Genomic DNA, 18,607 nt, shown 5'->3' on the forward strand with positions numbered 1-18,607 from the left:
GGGCTGTGTTAGAAAGCTATATGAACATGTAAGTAGTGTTACTCCAGTAAGCAGCCAGTAAGCAGTGTTACTCCACAGTTCCTGCTTTCAGTTCCTGCCATCAGTTCCTGTTCTGATTTCCTTCAGGGATACACTGTGTCCTGGAAGTACAAGATGTAGTAAACCTTTTACTCCAAAGTTGCTTTTAGAGTGTTTTATTATAGTAACAGAAAGCAGACTAGAACAGACCCCAAAGCATATATTTCCAGGTTCTAATCCTTGCCTATATACCTCGAGCACTGCTGGTTGTTTTGATAATGTTTTCTACCTCAGAGTGTCATTTGATAATTTCTAAGTAAACATGACCTTGAGACAACCATTGACCTTCTCTATGTCTCGGGTCCAGGGCCTATTAAGTGGAGTGGGATAGTTACACTACTTGCCTACAGATATTTTTGTGCTTCATGGTTCCATGACTTTTAGAACCATGTTTTGCTTATCTTAAAGAGTTGTTCTGAAGCCACAAAGAAATATTAAAAATGCAAATGCCATAAAAGTTGTAAAGTGCTATACAATACAGTAGCATTTTAAATTATGTACCTCCAAATAAAATCAACAACTTGTACATGCTCTCCCAAATAAAGCAAATGGACTCCTGAGCTTCAATTTTCAATTAGTATTAAGACATATGATCGTATTTCCTCACAATTTTCAGAAGCAAAAAGAACCAAAGGCTCAGATTATAGTGTTTATTAAGAAAATACCAAGCCATTTGAAAATGTTGGGCATATTTTGTGTCTCAGATATTTTTTTTCACTGCTGTATGGGTCTCCTAAGTAGCTTTTTGCTGTTGCTCCATGAAGATTAATAAAAATAATAGGAGGGTTGAAACTAAATAGAATTCAATTAAATTTCAATCTATATTCTGTAAGGGGTGTTGTTTATTTATGTATGCATACTTTGCTATATACTACTAATCTCTTTACACAGTTTGCAGACCAGCCACTAGTTAATAGTTTTAGACATGCGATTCATATGTAGGCATTAAAATGTTCATATAGTGCATGCATGCACATATGTATATAGCTAGGGGCTGCATCTGTACACATTCTGTTAAGACAAAATAATCTGACTTGAATCATGGACCTTTCTAGCTTCCCAAGAGAAACATTCTAGAGGAATTTAACATCAATCAAGAGCCAATAAGTTTTGTGTGGCATACTCATAGCACAGACATGAGAATGAGATGCTTCTTTCCTAAAAGTTCATACATTCTGAAAGAAAGTGCCAGCTCCTGTGACACTGAGACACCTGCATTTCAGCAAAGAAGTCATGGTCAGGGAACACCTGCCTGTAACAGACAGGAAATTTAAACCATATGTTTATTTTTTTTATTCAATCTAAAGTACAATATACTCTGCCTAAATAATTCTGCATTGGGAACACTCCATTGTGAAATCTCTCTTCAATGCAAGCAATCTCTGCTGCTATTTTCACAGCTACAAAACCTAGTAAGGCCAAATGCAACCACATGAATTCCTGTGTTTTGATAATGCACAGAAATCATTGGATTTTAATTAAAAGAAATTCAACAAATGTTGACATGCTATTAACTAAGCAATTCCTTATGAGGACTGACTCCTAAGTCCCACTGGAATTAGAACAGGGAGTTTTTTTAGTGAATGCATTAAAAAGACTGATAAAACTAGCAACAATTTAGGTTTCCATTTATACTGAACCCAAGGACTTGTGCATGCTAGACAAGTACTCTACAACTAAGCCACATATCCTCAGCCATGCTTCCACTTATATTAAAGATTATAATACTTTCTTCCAACTTTACATTTTATATATTTATATATTTTATATAATATTTATATATCTTATATTTTATATATTTTAATATTATACTTTCTTCCAATTACAAGGTGAACTACGCTTTGTAGATCATAAGTTCATCCACTGACAGAGTATGATTCACTAAATTTTAGATCATTCATAATTTGCAAATATCACAACCATTTTATGACATTTTTGTCAGCCACAAATGAAGACAATAATAATTGTCATTTGTACCCTATTTACTCAACTTCATGAGTCAAATCTAGCCATAGGAAACTAATTTACTACCCCCATTGATTTGACTATTCTGAACATTTCAAATGAAGACAATAGTATAGTGAATTCTTTCATGTCTAGTTCCCTTCATTTAGTCTAATGTTTTCTAATCTCATCTATGCTGTAGCAGTGTTGAATTCCTTTTATGTTGGCATTCATATATATGTGTGTGCATATATAACAATTTGCCTATCTACTTACAAATTGCCACATATTCTAGGTTGTTTTACTATTTAGTGATTATTTATAATGAATTTCTTTTTAAAGGATTTTTTATATATTTTATTTTACTTAAATAACTTTTTTCATTTATTTTACATATTGACCACAGTTTCCCCTCCTTCCTCTCCTCCGGGTACCCCCCTATGCTTCCCACATATTCTCCTCCCCTTCCACTCCTGCTCCATCTCCATTCAGAAGGGGCAGGCCTCTCATGGGCTTGAACAAAGCATGGCACATCAAGTTGAGGCAGGACAAGATTTTTAGATTTTAAGATTATTTTATGTGTACAAGTGTATTGCTTGCACCTATTTGTGTGCACCATGTGCATGTCTGATACTTTGGAGACCAGAAGAGAGCAACAGATACCCTGGGACTGGAGCAACAGATGGGTTTGAACCATCATATGTGTACTGGGAACTAAAGCAGAGTCCTCTGCAAGACTAGCAAGTGCTCTGAACAGCTAAGTTAACTCTAGTCTCATAATCAGTTTCTCTGTCAAGTTCTAATTAACATGCACATCACTATGTACTGATCCAGATATTTAAAATACCACTATTTACATTTTTATTGCATGTGTTCATTTACATGCATTTGTATTATGTGGGTAGGCATGCATGTGCCATAGTGCCTGTAAGAGGTCAGAACAACTTGTACAAGTAAGTTCTCTCCTATACTTTGGGTCCTGAGGATCAAGCTAAGGTCATCAGACTTGGCAGCAAGCACCTTTATCCACTGAGCCATCTCACTAGCCCAAAATAGTAGCATTATTCTCTATTAGGTGATAATTCCCTAGTTTCTTTCTGAGACATGAAAATCAATAAAATATATATGGAGAAACTAGTACGCAATGGGCAGAAAATGGAGACTTAATAAGTATTTGCTGACTCCAGGATTACTGAATGAAAGAAATCATTCCTTCTACCCAACTTCTTTTAAGCACATCCCTACCAAAGCTACCTGGATGGCATGTAATTGAATATTAGAATTGGAAAAGACTATCGAGTCCAAAGTTTCTCAAAAATGTGTTTCAAGAAACACTTGTATCAGAACTACCAGGGGAGCTTGTTAAAAATGCCTATTTCTGTCCTCCCCCTACCAGATAATCTGATTCAATAAATCAGACTTTGGAGGCCACAGGAAGCTACCGCTGTAATAAGCACCCCAGATAATTCAAATGCATACTAAACTCTAAAAATCATTGATCTAGTCCAGTCTTCCCACTCTATAGACAAGGAACTTTGGGCCCATCTGGGAAAGTGCCATGCTAAAGGTTACAGAGCATGGGGTAGGAATAATGACAGGGAACTGAGGTTAGGAATCCCAATACAGCACTTTCACTTACCTTAGCTACTCTCTCTTATCACATCTTGTTGTCCCTGCAAAGAGGAGCCTCATGGACTTTCTTTACAACCATCAGTGACTGACACACCATACATGCTCAGTAAAATAGTTATTTCTTTAAGCTTGGTCCTTTGTGAACTAAATGACTAAAGGGTCTCCTTTAGGGCATTATTTGCTAAAAGTATAAAGTAACAAATACAATGCCCATGAAAAGAACACTAGACCCAGGAGGGAGACCTCTATGGTTCCTGACCCAAATGTTGAAAAAGCTCCTAAGTAGAAAACATCTTCAACCATGGGCTTTGGTAACTAAAGTAGCCTTATAGTGACATTTCCTGCCCAAGGTCCTGGAACAACTCTACACACCTACTGTGATCTATTTAAAGGAGTCAGGTCTTTTTTTCTTTTAGAATACACTTTCTGCCAAGTTTTCTATCAGAAGGAAATTATAAATTACATGAGCTACCGCCATGACTAAAAGGCAGTAGGAAATTTTTTAATGAAAGTTGCTATGCCTGTCAGAAAGACTCAGTACAAACCCATTACCATGAGTTAGAAAAATGATGGAGTAGCCATTTATTTTTTCTCATTTTCCTTCATTTTTTGAATTTTGTAAGCTACAAAATAGTACTTGATTATAATTAAACAAAAACATGTATGAAAAAGTCAGTCACCTCTTTACCCCTTCTCATCTTCTCCCTATAATGCATCAATTTAGAAAAAGTCCAAATTTTTCTATCCATTTTAAACTTTATATACACAAGAGATCTGTGTGTGTGTGTGTGTGTGTGTGTGTGTTTAAGAGTCCCTTCCATCCTCTTCCATTAAGAAAGTTGTTTTTGCCTTCATTGATTGTGAGAAACTTGTTCCAAATATTCTTTATACATTTTCTTATTTTACTTGAAGGTAGTTAACTATTCAGCTTTACCTAGACTAATGTTGCAATGAGAAGCCCTCTTTTGTCTGGACTCTGGCCCTTTCACAGCTACAAAGTCTTAGATGTTCTGTTCATATGCACTCCGGTCACTACTAGCTTGCCTCACCACCTATTCTTAAGTTAGCTTCACACAGACCCTAACTACCCCTATGCTTTCTGCTCACCTCACAGTATTTCCTCTTCCTGGCTCATTGCTTCTTGCAACCTATACTATCTTCAACCCTTTCTTCCATTGCCCTTCTGCTGAATCCTCTGACAAAAACCTAGACATGATTCAGCACATCTGTCCACTGCTTCCATTATCATGCTGAGCACAGCTTGAAGAAACTATACATATAAATTGATGACTTCCATTTTCATTTGGGCATTTAAAGCTACCTACTTTTCTGATTTTACTAGAGGCCTCTTTCCTGCAAATTCCAAAGTTCTACTTCGATAATTCAGATTTCCTTACCAACTCCCTCCCAATTTACTCTCAACAAATGACAGTGCCTGGTACTTAACAGAGAGAACAGAAGTCCAACAAAAGCTCTTTTCACACCTTCACTAAATCTACAGCAAATAAGCATGAGCATGCGCTCTCTCCTCCCCTCCCTTCCCCTCCCCCTCCCCATCTGTCTGTCTATCTATCTATCTATCTATCTATCTATCTATCTATCTATCTATCTCCACCCCCCATGTGTGCACGCACTTGTGCTTTTCTTTGCTTAAATTGGAGGAAAATCCATTTTGGTTTCTAATATTAACATATCAATGAAGAAAATTAAGGACATGGAATTCCTAAGTAAAAGATCCTGGAGAGTTATTTACTTTGAACAAAGCACTATGAAAATTGGGTGGATAAGTGAAAGGGCATGAGATAGTGGAAATAAGGAGAGAATGAATATGCCAGAAAGTCAAGTCTAACCATGAAGTAAAATGCTTGAATCGAAATATGTGGTCAATGTTTGGAATAGCTACCGTGGGAAACAGATGGTCCAGAAGAATGAATGGGTTCACATAAAATTTGCTTAGTAGCACTACAGGACCCAGATGTAGTCATAAACCAGGCACCAGTTTAATAACAGGTAGGTCCTAGCATAGATAGCTTCACTGGAAGGGTTCAGCCATACAAATACTGGGGCAGAGAAAGTATTCATAGGCTTAATCCAAGAATGGGATTCTCTATAGGTTTACTGACCAGATAATGAATCCAGAACATGATGAGCACATCACCAAGACTAGCACATTATGAAGTTTAGGCTAGATAAGAAAGGAGCAATATTAAAAAGAAATAAGCCTCAGCTTTGCAAGGTAAAATGTACAATAATTTCAAAGTACAACTTTGAAGTGTATTATGCCATTACCCTATTATTTACAAAATGCATTACCTTTATGGGAACAGAATTCAATTACCACCTGCAAATAATAACTGGGCTTTTTATTAACATGTGCCATGGCACTAATATTTTAGGATACTTTTTAAGAAAAGAAAAAAAGAATTATGTTTCATTTAATTTAAACCTTTAATTGAATTTTGATACCATGTATGCTGTGATAAAGAAGTCACACATCCCAATTATAGAAAATTTGAAAATCTGTTAACACTCTTTACATATATATGTATATATAGTTATGTGTCATATTTAAATGCATGGTTTCCAAAGCTAGTCTGGCTTGGCTTCACCACAGGCAGCCATTTCAACAGTTCTTTGACTTCAGGAATTATTTTTCTTTACTTTTGAGATTATAACATAATTACATCACTTCTCTCTTCCCTTCCCTTGCTCAAAACCCTCCCATGTACTGCTTTTTGCTCTCTTTCAAACTTTTGGCCTCTTTTTGAATCAGTTGCTTAAATTTTCCCTTTTGAAGTCAGCTGCACCCACAAAAACACAGGCAATAGATAATCTCACATGAGCAAATTCCAAAGAAGGGAAACACACACACACACACACACACACACACACACACACACACACACACACTACCAATAACAACAAAATGAAAAAATAAAAGGAATTAACAATCACTGGTCATTAATATCTCTTAATAACAATGGACTCAATTTGCCTATAAAAAAAAACAGGCTAACAGAATGGATATGAAAACAGGATCCATCCTTCTGCTGCATATAAGAAACACACCTCAACTTCAAAGACAGACATTACCTCAGAGTAAAGAGGTGGGAAAAGATTTTCTAATCAAATGGACCTAAGAAATTAGCTGGTGTAGCTATCCTAATATCTAACAAAATAGACTTCAAACTAAAATTAACTAAATGAGATGGAGAAGAATATTTCATATTCATCACAGGAAAAATTCATCAAGATAAAGTCTCAATTCTGAACATTTATGCCCAAAATTCTAGGGTGCCCACATTTGTAAAAGAAACATTACTAAAGCTTAAATTACACATCAACCCCCACACACTAATAGTGGAAGACTTCAACATCCGACTTGCACCAATGGACATGTCTGTCACATAGAAACTTACCAGAGAAATAAGGAAACTAACAGATGTTATGACTCAAATGGACTTAACAGATATCTACAGAGCATTTCAGCCAAACACAAAAGAATGTACCTTCTCAGAACCTCACAGAACCTTCTCTAAAACTGACCACATACTGGGTCATAAAGCAAATCTCAAAAGATACAAAAAAATTTGGAATAACATTCTGTATCTTATCGGATTACCAAGTTAAAATTTAATAACAACACAAATTACAGAATGTCTACAAACTCATGCACACTGAACAATGCTCGAATCACCACTGGGTCAAGGAAGAAATAAGAAAGAAATTAAAGACTTCCTAGAATTCAATGAAAATGAATGTGCAGCATACCCAAACTTATGAGATACTATGAAAAGTACTGATAAAAGGAAAGTTCATAACACTAAGTGCCCACATAAAGAAGTTGGAGAAACCTCATACTGGTGACTTAATAGCACACCTAAAAGCTCTAGAACAACAACCAAAAAAAAAATTCACCCAAGAGGAGTAGATGGCAGGAAATAATCAAACTCAGGGCTAAGATCAATAAAATAGAAACAAAGAGAACAATACAAAGAATCAATGAAACAAAGAGTTGGTTCTTTGAGAAAATAAACAAGATAGACAAACCCTTATCCAAACTAACCAAAAGGAAGAGAAAGAATATCCAAATTAACAAAATCAGAAATGAAAAGGGGGAAATAACAACAGATACTGAGGAAATCCAGAGAATCATTAGGTCACATTTCAAAAACCTATACTCCACAAAATTGGAAAATCCAAAAGAAATGGACTATTTTATGGATAGATACCACATACCAAAATTAAGTCAAGACCAAATAAACAATTTAAATAGACCTATAACCCCTAGGGAAATAGAAGCATTCATTAAAAGTCTCTCAATCAATAAAAGCCCAGGGCCTGATGAATTCAGCATAGAAATCTACCAGAATTTCAAAGACGATCTAATACCAATACTCCACAAATTGTTCTACAAAACAGAAACAGAAGAACCTTTGCCAAATATTTTTTATGGGGCTATAGTCACCCTGATACTCAAACCACACAAAGATGCAGCAAAGAAAGAGAATTACAGAAAATTTCACTCATGAACACTGATGCAAAAATACTCAATCAAATACTGGCAAACCAAATCCAAGAACACATCAAAAAATCATCCACCATGATCAAGTAGGCTTCATCCCAGAAATACAGGGGTTGTTCAACATAAGACAACTTGTTAATGTAATTCACCATATAAGCAAACAAAGAAAAAAACCCACGTGATCATCTCATTTGATCCTGAAAAAGCCTTTGACAAAATCCAATACCCCTTCATGATAAAGGTCTTTGAGAGATCAGGGATACAAAGAACATAACTAAACATAATAATGGCAATTTACAGCAAGCCAACAGCCAACATCAAATTAAATAGATAGAAATGCAAAGTAATTCCACCAAAGTCAGGAACAAGACAAGGCTGTCCACTCTCCCCATATCAGTTAAATATAGTACTCAAAGTTCTAGCTAGAGCAATAGGACAACAAAAGGAAATCAAGGGGATAGAAATTGGAAAGGAAGAAGTCAAACTTTCTCTATTTGCAGATGATATGACAGTATATATAAGTGACCCCAAAAATTCTACCAGGGAACTCCTACAGCTGATAATCATCTTTAGTAATATGAAAGGATACAAGATTAATTCAAAAGAATCAGTAGCCCTCCTATATACAAATGATAAATGGGCTGAGAAAGAAATCCGAGAAATACCACAAATAATATAAAATATCTTGGGGTAACTCTAATCAAACAAGTGAGAGACCTGTCTGACAAGAATTTTAAGTCTTTGAAGACAGAAATTGGAGAAGATATCAGAAAATGGAAAGGACTCCCATGCTCTTAGATAGGTAGGATTAATGTAGTAAAAGTGGTAATAATGTGATTAAATCACTACCAGTCCATGGAAATAGCTTAATGATTATAGGAATTTATTGGAGTGTTAACTCATGATACAGGGAACTCACAATACAGGAATAGGGATTATAGCAAGATCCCAGAAAGGTGAGAGATGGTCCAGCACTGTTCTCTGGAGAGCTCTGCCCTGATCCACACCAGCATCCCAGACCACGAGGTAGTGCAGAGAAGAGAGTGCACTTATGGATATCTTAGGTCTTAAGGGTCCCTGTCCAGGCCACACCCAAGGGGCAGGTACCTAGCAGCTATCTGCTGCTTCACTAGGGGCAGTGCTTCAGGGTATGGCACAGACAACCACTCACTACATGGCAATCTTATCAAAAGCAATCTACAGATTCAATGCAATCCCCACCAAAATCCCAGCACAGACCTGGAAAGAACAATACTCAACTTCATATGGAAAAATAAAAAATCCAGGATAGCTAAATAAATCCTGTACAATAAAGGAACTTCAGGAGGCATCACCAGCCCTGACTTCAGGCTCTGCTCTAGTTCTATAGTAATAAGAAACAGCTTGGCATTGGCATAAAAACAGACACATGTATCCTGCCATTACACTGAACTTGATAGAAGAGAAAGTGAGAAGCAGCCTTGAATGCATTGGCATGGGAGACTACTTCCTCAATATACTACCAGTAGCACAGACCCTGAGACTGACAATAAATGGGACCTCCTGAAACTGAAAAGCTTCTGTAAGGCAAAGGACATGGTCAATAAAACAAAACAGTAGCCTACAGAATGGGAAAAGATCTTTACCAACCCCACATCTGACAGAAGGCCGATCTCCAAAATATATAAAGAACTCAAGAAACTAGAAATCGCCGGGCGTTGGTGGCGCACGCCTTTAATCCCAGCACTCGGGAGGCAGAGCCAGGCGGATCTCTGTGAGTTCGAGGCCAGCCTGGGCTACCAAGTGAGCTCCAGGAAAGGCGCAAAGCTACACAGAGAAATCCTGTCTCGAAAAACCAAAAAAAAAAAAAAAAAAAAAAGAAAGAAAGAAACTAGAAATCAAAATACCAAACAATCCAGTTAAAAATGGACCGCAGATCTAAACAGATTCTCAACAGAAGAATCTCAAATGACCAAAAGACATTTAAGGAATTGCTCAACATCATTAGTCATTAGGGAAATGCAAATCAAAGTGACTCTGAGATACCATATTACATCTGTCAGAATGGGAACATAAGGAATCTGGATGTTCGAGTTGGGGTAGGGATGGAGAGATAGCAATTAAAGAGACAGACATCTTGATAGAGGGGGCCATTACGGAGTTAGGAAGAAACCTAGTGCCAGGGAAAGTCCCAGGAATCCACAAGGATGATCCAGCTAATACTCCTAGCTATAGTGGAGAGGGTGCCTGAACTGGCCTTCTCCTGTAATCAGTTTGGTGACTAACCTAATTGTCATCATAGAACCTTCATTCAGTAACTGATGGAAGCAGATGCAGAGATCCACAGCCAAGCACTGGGCCAAGCTCTGGGAGTCCTGTTGAAGAAAGGGAGGAGAGATTATATAAGCAAGGAGGGGTCAAGATTATAACAGGGGAAGCCACGGAGACAGCTGACTGGAGCTCCTGGGAGCTCATGGACTCTAGACTGACAGCTAGGGAGCCTGCAAGGGACCCATATAGGCCCTCTGCCTGTGGGTGACAGTTGTGTAGCTTGGGCTGTTTGTAGCACCCCTAGCAGTGGGACCAAGGTCTGTCCCTGGTACATAAGCTGCCTTTTTGGAACCTATTCCCTATGGTGAGATGTCTAGCTCAGCCTTGATGCAGGGTGGGTATCTTGGTCCTGCCTCAACTTGATATGCCATGTTTTGTTGACTCCTTGCCATGGGAGGCTTTACACTTTTTGAGGAAAGGATCGGGGAGGGGTAGGAAGGATAGGGGAAGGGAATTGGAGGACAGGAGGGAGGGGAAACTGTGGTTAGTATAAAGAATTTAAAAAATTGATAAAAATATTAAAAAATTTAAATAAATAAATATTCCCTTCTGAAAAATAATAGTGAAATTACTACCAGGCTGGATATGTCTCAACAGTAGAATGCTTTTTCATTATGCTCAATGCCCTGAGGTTATACACTTGTACTTCAAAAAGCATACTACCCACTTTCCTTTCAATACAATACTCTGAATGAGAACCATTCATTAAAAGGTATGTTAAAAGAACTAGAGAGTGATATTAAATGGAATTTTCCACTTCCAAGAAAATTTAAACATCCATCATATTACAACATTTGAGCACTACATAGAATATGTAAAAGATGTTTACAACACAGATTGTACAAGTTGCACTTGAGAGCAATTGTAGACCTACATCTATCATATATTAGATATCTGTTTCAGTTTATCTTTATGTCTTGTATATTTCAGACATGCATTTTCAGGGTTTATGTAAAATTACCTATAGAGATTTTAATTTTTATCTTTATTTTTATTATTAGAAAAAATTATTCTCTCAAGTTACTTTCACTTTGGTTATTAGATTTTTCTCTTTTTATTTTTTCATTTAACCTTTAAATTCTTCTGAATTTGACATCTAATTTTTACTACTTTATCTTTCAACTTATATAATATTCACTGCCACATGGATTGGATACCTAAGAATTTCATACTGAGATAAGCAATTGTTACTACAAACAGAACTTGTTTACATATTTTAATAATAAATTTCCATTTATCTTCTTAGAATAAATTCTTAGTGAACCTGTGAGAGCAAAAAGTTGTTTCATATTTCTGTAGAGACATCAGCTCAACCTCTAGAAATGGATCAATTTAAATGGATCATTAGATCAGTCATATTCTCTCAAAATTATCTTCATATTCTATCCAATGGTCTATACAACAGATTTTGGCATTTTTGAAGGTTAAATGTGCTGGTAATTTCCACTGGGTCTTCAGTTTTCATGAAATGATTGGGAAACCCCTTTTTTTATCTTTAGGTTATAAAGTACTAAAAAAAAGTTTTAAAATATAAAATATTTTTAGTGCCTTTGTTTCATTTTTCTATTTTTTCACATTTAGATATTTGATTCAGCTGTAATTAAATTGTTTTTAAACAATGAACTTTATTAAATTTCTCTTCTACTTATAAACTTGTTGCCATAAATATTAAATCTGTATTTTTCTTCTGCACAAATTTAGGATGTCTCATTTACCATTTCTTAAAATCCAGAGTACGCTCGAGTTTATTCTTTAGACACTGTGATGTTACATTTATTTTCCCATTCCTACATAAATACCACAGCCTTTTAATCATTTGTCCAGTGTAATTTATATGTAGTAGCATGGGTTCTTTGTTATTTTGTTCTTCGTATCTTTATCTGGAATATGTAGTGTTTGGAGTGACATAAATATCCAATTTTCTACCAAAAGAATCAAAATGATTCCTATAATATTATAAACTCACTTGTCTTCTGAGAAGGACACTGTGAACTTTGAGCAGTTGCATAAGCTGGTGGAAATATACACCTTTGTGTACATGTTCTGACAGAAATAAATCCAATGTAACTCTTTATGGTGACTTCAGTGTGCTGCAGCTCCACATTCCAATAAGATAATCACTAGCTGCATATGAAAACTGAACACTTGAAATGTGGCTAATGGACTGATGACGGGAAATTTATTTTACTTAAATACAATCAACTTAAATTTATATGGTCTCATGTTTATTGGATAGAGCCCATCTAGAGCACAGCAATTTTTAAAAGGCTGTACCATAGTATTTCATAGAACTACTGACAGACAATAGACTTGGCAATTTCCCATTTAATTTAAAACTATCTTATAGATACAGACTTTCAGTCAAATATTAAAAGCTAACTGGTTCTATGTTCTTGAAGCCAACCACACTATAAAAAATAGGTAATGGGTGTGTGTTGTATGGTTAGCACTGTACAAATAAAACAGGTAGCACAGCCCTAACAATGTTTAAAATTCACTAGAGAAGATAAATGATACACAAATAACAGTAATTGTTGTATAACAAGGCCGATGTCATAGAATAGAAAATAACAAAGCACAGGGGCAATTCCAAGAAGAGAGAAATTATTTTTCTAAGGGGGCATACAAAAGAAACAACAGAGGCCTGCATGAAAGAGGTGATAATTAAACTGCCTCAAGAATATGGTTCATGTTCAACAGGAAAAATGTAGATCAGAGAGGAAAAAGAATAATGCAAGAATGATATAAAGAAGGCACAGAGGATGAATAACAAAGGTCATATGGGATGATAAGTGGTCTGGTCTAGATCATCATACGTTCAGGAAAACAGAGAAATAAGGCTTATGAAGCAGAATGAGGCTGAATTTAAAAGGCCTTAGATATCCGGCCAAAGAATTCAAACATGGCTTCGTAGCTAATAAAGAGAGAATAACATTTTATCAGATCACTGTTACCAGATATTATGACTCCAGAGCAATAATAGATATGTGGTAACAATAATATATAGTTTTAAATTTATAAGTGCTACCTACTTCATAAGATTATTATAAGCATTAAGCAATGTACAGAAAAGAGTAAAGTCATTAATAGAGCATAAACCAAGTACAGCATAAATGTTAAAAATTCATTAAAAAGTATAATGATCTAGATGTTTCCTATATTGACACACATCCAAGTAAGCCATAACAAAGAAACCAACTTGAAGACGGTACTTCTTACCAAAGGAAGACAATATTACTGCCACAGTGATTATAAAAGACATAATAACTGAGAGATGGCTCAGTAGTTAACAATGCTGACTGCTCTTGTGGAGTTCTTGGGTTTAATTCCGAGCATCCACATGGTGGTTCACTATAGTCTAATGCTGCAGTTTCAGAATATCTGATGCCTTCTTTCTGGACTCCTCTAGCACTGCATGTATGTTTTTCACAGATATACATGCAGGCAAAATACCCATACATATAAAATAAAAATAAAATCTCAAAAAGTTAATAAAATAAAGCATATAATTTCTGACTATAAATTGAAAAGAGGCAATACTTTATGTGGATCACCAGATATGAGAAGGATGATACAATTTTTCTAATTTAGTAACAAATGTCACCTAGTACAGTGTCTCAAATCTGAAATTTGAGCCCCCAGTAAATGATTGGTCATGCTAGCACATACATACAGTGGTAGATAAATTTCTATGGTTAAAAGGCCATCTATATATAATGTACCTAGCAACTACACTTGTTAGAAATTATTCAAACTTGATAACAATCTGTACTGCTTATAATCCATTCATTAGTTACTCAATACATTTACATAGTTACAATATTTTAATTATAAAAGTTGTGCAGTTACTAAAATTGATTAAGGTTCAAGTTTCTAGCCTTATTCTGACTTTATTTTAAAATATTCACATGGAAACTATATAAACTAGGTATATATAAACATAAGTATTTTATTAGATTTAATTACTTCAACTTTTGTGGTAGTTTGAAAGAAAATGGCCCCCATGGGCTCACAGAGAGTGGCACTATTAGAAGGCATGGCACGGATAGAAGTAGTGAGTCACTGGGGTGGACTTTGAGGTCTCAAATGCTCAAGCTAGGTCCAGTGGCTGGCTTGAGCTCTCTCTCTCTCTCTCTTCCTGCTACCTTCAGATCCTGATGTTGAACACTCAATTACTCCTCCAGCATCATGTCTGCCTGCATGCCACCATGCTTCCTATCATGATATTAATTGACTACATCAATGAAACTGTAACTCAGCCCCAATTAAATGTTTTCCTTTATAAGAGTTGCCATAGTAATGGTATCTCTTCTAGTAATAGTATCTATTCATTGCATTAGAAACTCTAAGACAAACAATTTTGCTAAAACCTCAGTAAAGGAAAGAACCAAATGAGTCTCAGAAGATTAGTAAAAACATGTTTTGGAGAGTGAACCAAAGACAGCAAGTACAAACATTTATAATAGGCCTTGTCAAAAAAAAATCTAGAAGAACTGAGTGGTAGCAGTAATGCTGAAAAGCATAGAACAAATCCCAGTAACAAAAATCAAAGTATTTAATTAAAGAAAGGATTACAGAAGCAGCAATGGATGAAGAATACAGGAAGAGTAACAGATGAGTAAGATCACAAGTCCTGAGAATAAGGAATAGCAGAATTGTTAAAGGAAGCAGACAAAACAAAGATTTACTTGAGAGAAAACATCAAATTGTTGTTTGAGTTCATTTTGTCTTCTATATCCATGGGTTCTGCATTTGTCAGACAGTCATCATTCATGGATAAAAACATTCAGAAAAAAATATTTCTGTAAATGATCAAGTATAGACTTTATTATTGCCATTATTCCCAAAAAATTTAATAACTATATATATACATATATACTGACACTGTATTGCATATAAGTAACCTGGAGATGATTTAAAGTATATAGAAGAATATACATAAGTTATAGGTAAATATATTATGTCATTTTATATAAGGTCCATAAACATCTGTGGATTTTGGTATATTTGATTTCTTAGGCTGAATATACTATATATGTCAAGAAATGACTTTTATATTTTATATGCTTATTGGATACTCAAATAAAACAAATCAGATTTTAAAAAATGAAAATGAGGCAAGAAGCCAAGGTACAGCATCTTGAAGATGCGAGATTTAAGGAGAAATATGAAGTAAGAAGGTGGCCAAAGCCAGGTTCATTGAAACATAAAATGTATGTTTTAACAATGATGAACAGAAACTTGACTGGAGAAGTCCTGCTAGCCCACACTTAAAGACTGGGTGCAGATTTTTCTTACCTTTGCATTTTATTGCTAAAGAGCTCAAACTGTGAAGTGTTTAATAATATTCCTACTTTATTACATTCCTTTTTCACTAAGAAGCATACAGCACTTCTCAAATGAAGAAGGTAGTGTGTGCATTCTTCTAACTGACCCTCATATGATCTTTTCTACCACAGTTACATACGTACCCAGATATAAGGAACAGAATGCATTTTCCCCTTAGATTCCTCATACTGCTACAATTGTCATGGAATCTATTCATATCACCACACCACGTTTCTTTTAAGGAACAGATGTGAAGACAGAATTCCATTTTTACTGAAGTGTATGATCATTTCAACCACATTTTGACTCATTTTTCTTTCCTAGATTTCCTCATATTTTTACAAATAGCAAATGTTTTGCACTGAGCCATTTCCCTAAATTATACAATACAACATTTAAAATAAAGCAACGTTTATTGTCTTAAACAAGACTGGAATTGTCATTTTATAATTCACTGTTTTTAGATGGCCAGGTCCTTCATAGTATCCCTTCCTAAAGCTAAATAAAACATCATTTGGTTTTGCACCTGTGGATATGTATTTCAGGTGAATACTCGGGCTGTTTCCCAAGTAGCCAGCAGATCAGATGACATTTGAAAGCAATGAACGTGTGTACAGCCTTTATTTCCTGTTGTTGGCAAACAAGAAGCTTTCATTCATTTGAGTAGCTGTGGCTTAGGTCACTATTTAGTAAACCAAGACACCTGCAAAAGCCAGTGTCCAGACACCTCAATTCCCCCAAACCCTACCTCCAGATTTGCTTTAGCTTCTGTACACAACAGTGGTAAGACCCCTCAGAAACTGAAAATATCCCAGTGTTCAACCTGAGGGCAGCTACCTCACAAAGTTGTTTAAATTCCTATCCTAATGCTCTAGTGCCTGGCCTCAGTCTGTGGGGCAAAAGCACAGCCAGCCAAGGCTGGATGTCACCAAGACAACTCTAGTTGCCACTTGCCCTCCCTCCCTGCCAGCTGGAGCTAGAGCAGGTGAGCCAGGGTGAGTCTTTGATGCAGCAGCCTTTTGCCCAAATTTAAATGCTTTCTATTGAAATCATCTTTTAGTCTGGTAATTTCAGGCTGTTTAGCCCAGGGCAGCCCACAGATTTGAAAGTTTATAAGGTAAGCCAGCAGCACAGAGCTGTAACCACTGCTTCAGGTCCAGCCACTGAGCTGTGTGACAGCAGTGTGGCCAGATTGCAGAGTTGGTGGAGGAAACAGAAAAAATTGGATAGGGTAATGGTAGGCAATGCCATCTGAAGCCTAGACTTTGAGACACCTGGGAATTTCCAGCTCCCTAGGTCCCAGGCTAATTGCCTGATTTCCATCAGGGGAAGAAGATTGTGTTCAGAGCCACATGACAAGAAGGAAAGCAGAAAGCAAAGTGTCTGTGACCCTGTAGACAGAGCCCAGTAGCATTGCATTATCACCATAAAAGCTATAAACCCTGAAATTGTCAGGGATAGTCTATGCCCACCACAACTGAGTGGGGATATAGGAGTTTCAGTGGTTTAAATGGTCCCCAATCCCCCACACCTATCCTGGACACTTAATCTCCTCCTTCCCAGGGACTGTGTAGCTGAGGTACTCTTCCTGACCTGTGCAATGTCTAAGAAACTTGTCAATTTTCAAGAACGCCTTCCCTCTCTCTTCCTTCTTTGGGTCTGTCTTGTTTGCACCACATGTTTCCCCTAGCCAGAAAAGCAGCAGTATTACTCCGTTGGTGATGGGCAGGTGCAGCTTCCTATTCACCAGCAGGACAGTCTTAAATAGACCTCCATCCAACACTGCCGCCCCTTTTGTAAGTTCCAGTGTAGCTTTCAGCTCAGATGTACTTTTTCTATATTTTACAGCAATGGCAACTTTTGCAGGGAAGGATGAGTCTTAACTACTTGTTTCCTAATGTCTATTCCTAAGTCCCTAGGTTGCACTGGGCTGGGGGTAACTGCAGGGACCAGAAGAAACCCCTGGAGCAGAGAACTGTAACAGATGTTCAGCTTTCCAGATCTCTCTGCCAAAGCGTTTTCTTTTCCTTTCTTTCTTCTCTCTCTCTCTCTCTCTCTCTCTCTCTCTCTCTCTCTCTCTCTCTCTCTCTCTCTCTCTCTCTCTCTCTCCTTCCCCCTCTCTCCCTCCTTCCTTCCTTTTTTCATGTGCGATAGTAACATCAAGCTGTTTGTTCCACTTCAGAGGTTCAAATCAAGATGTGCCACTTGAGGGTTATTCTTTCTAAACTCCCTTTCTGAGATCCCCTCACAAGGGATCTGAAGGGCAACTTGATAATAGGCCAGCCTCACCCTCCAGCGACAGTGACAAAAGGTTCATGCAACCAGGAAAACCCCTGCTCAAAGGGGCGGGGAGGATTTCTTTTCAGGATGAAGAGAGAGCATCTTAAGGTGTACAGGACCACTCCTTTAAGTTGTAAGGCAGAAAGACAGAGATGGCTCTGGGTCACCAGCAGTTCTGTGCTGCACCGGAATTCCCAGAAGCAGGAGCCCATATTGGGAATCCCCTCCTGTTCCACTCAGCAACCACCTGAACCCCAACCTCCGTGGGTTGCTCTCCTGGCCATAGGCTAATAATGATAATGATAATAACAACAATAATAATAACAATAATAATAATAATAAGTCGGAAGCACCCAGTGGGAAATTGCCTTTCAGGCTGCAAAATCGTGACTCACCCACAGACCACAAAGATCTTGCAGGAGGGGGGGAGAGCGGAATACAAACTCAGACTCTCCCCTACCTCATGAAGCAGGTTCCTACAGGTGAGGAACCCCTGGCCCTAAACTTTCA

The 18,607-nt window shown here is 36.9% G+C and overlaps 1 protein-coding gene across 1 annotated transcript in view; it reads right to left on the reverse strand.

Annotated features, from left to right (window-relative positions):
• The window catches only part of Il1rapl2 (interleukin 1 receptor accessory protein like 2), a 1,196,146-nt gene that overhangs the window by 1,176,439 nt on the left and 1,100 nt on the right, over positions 1-18,607 (reverse strand). The window lies entirely within an intron of this gene.

This window comes from Peromyscus maniculatus, chromosome X, assembly GCF_049852395.1.
Source record: "Peromyscus maniculatus bairdii isolate BWxNUB_F1_BW_parent chromosome X, HU_Pman_BW_mat_3.1, whole genome shotgun sequence".
In the NCBI taxonomy this organism is placed as follows: Eukaryota; Metazoa; Chordata; class Mammalia; order Rodentia; family Cricetidae; genus Peromyscus; species Peromyscus maniculatus.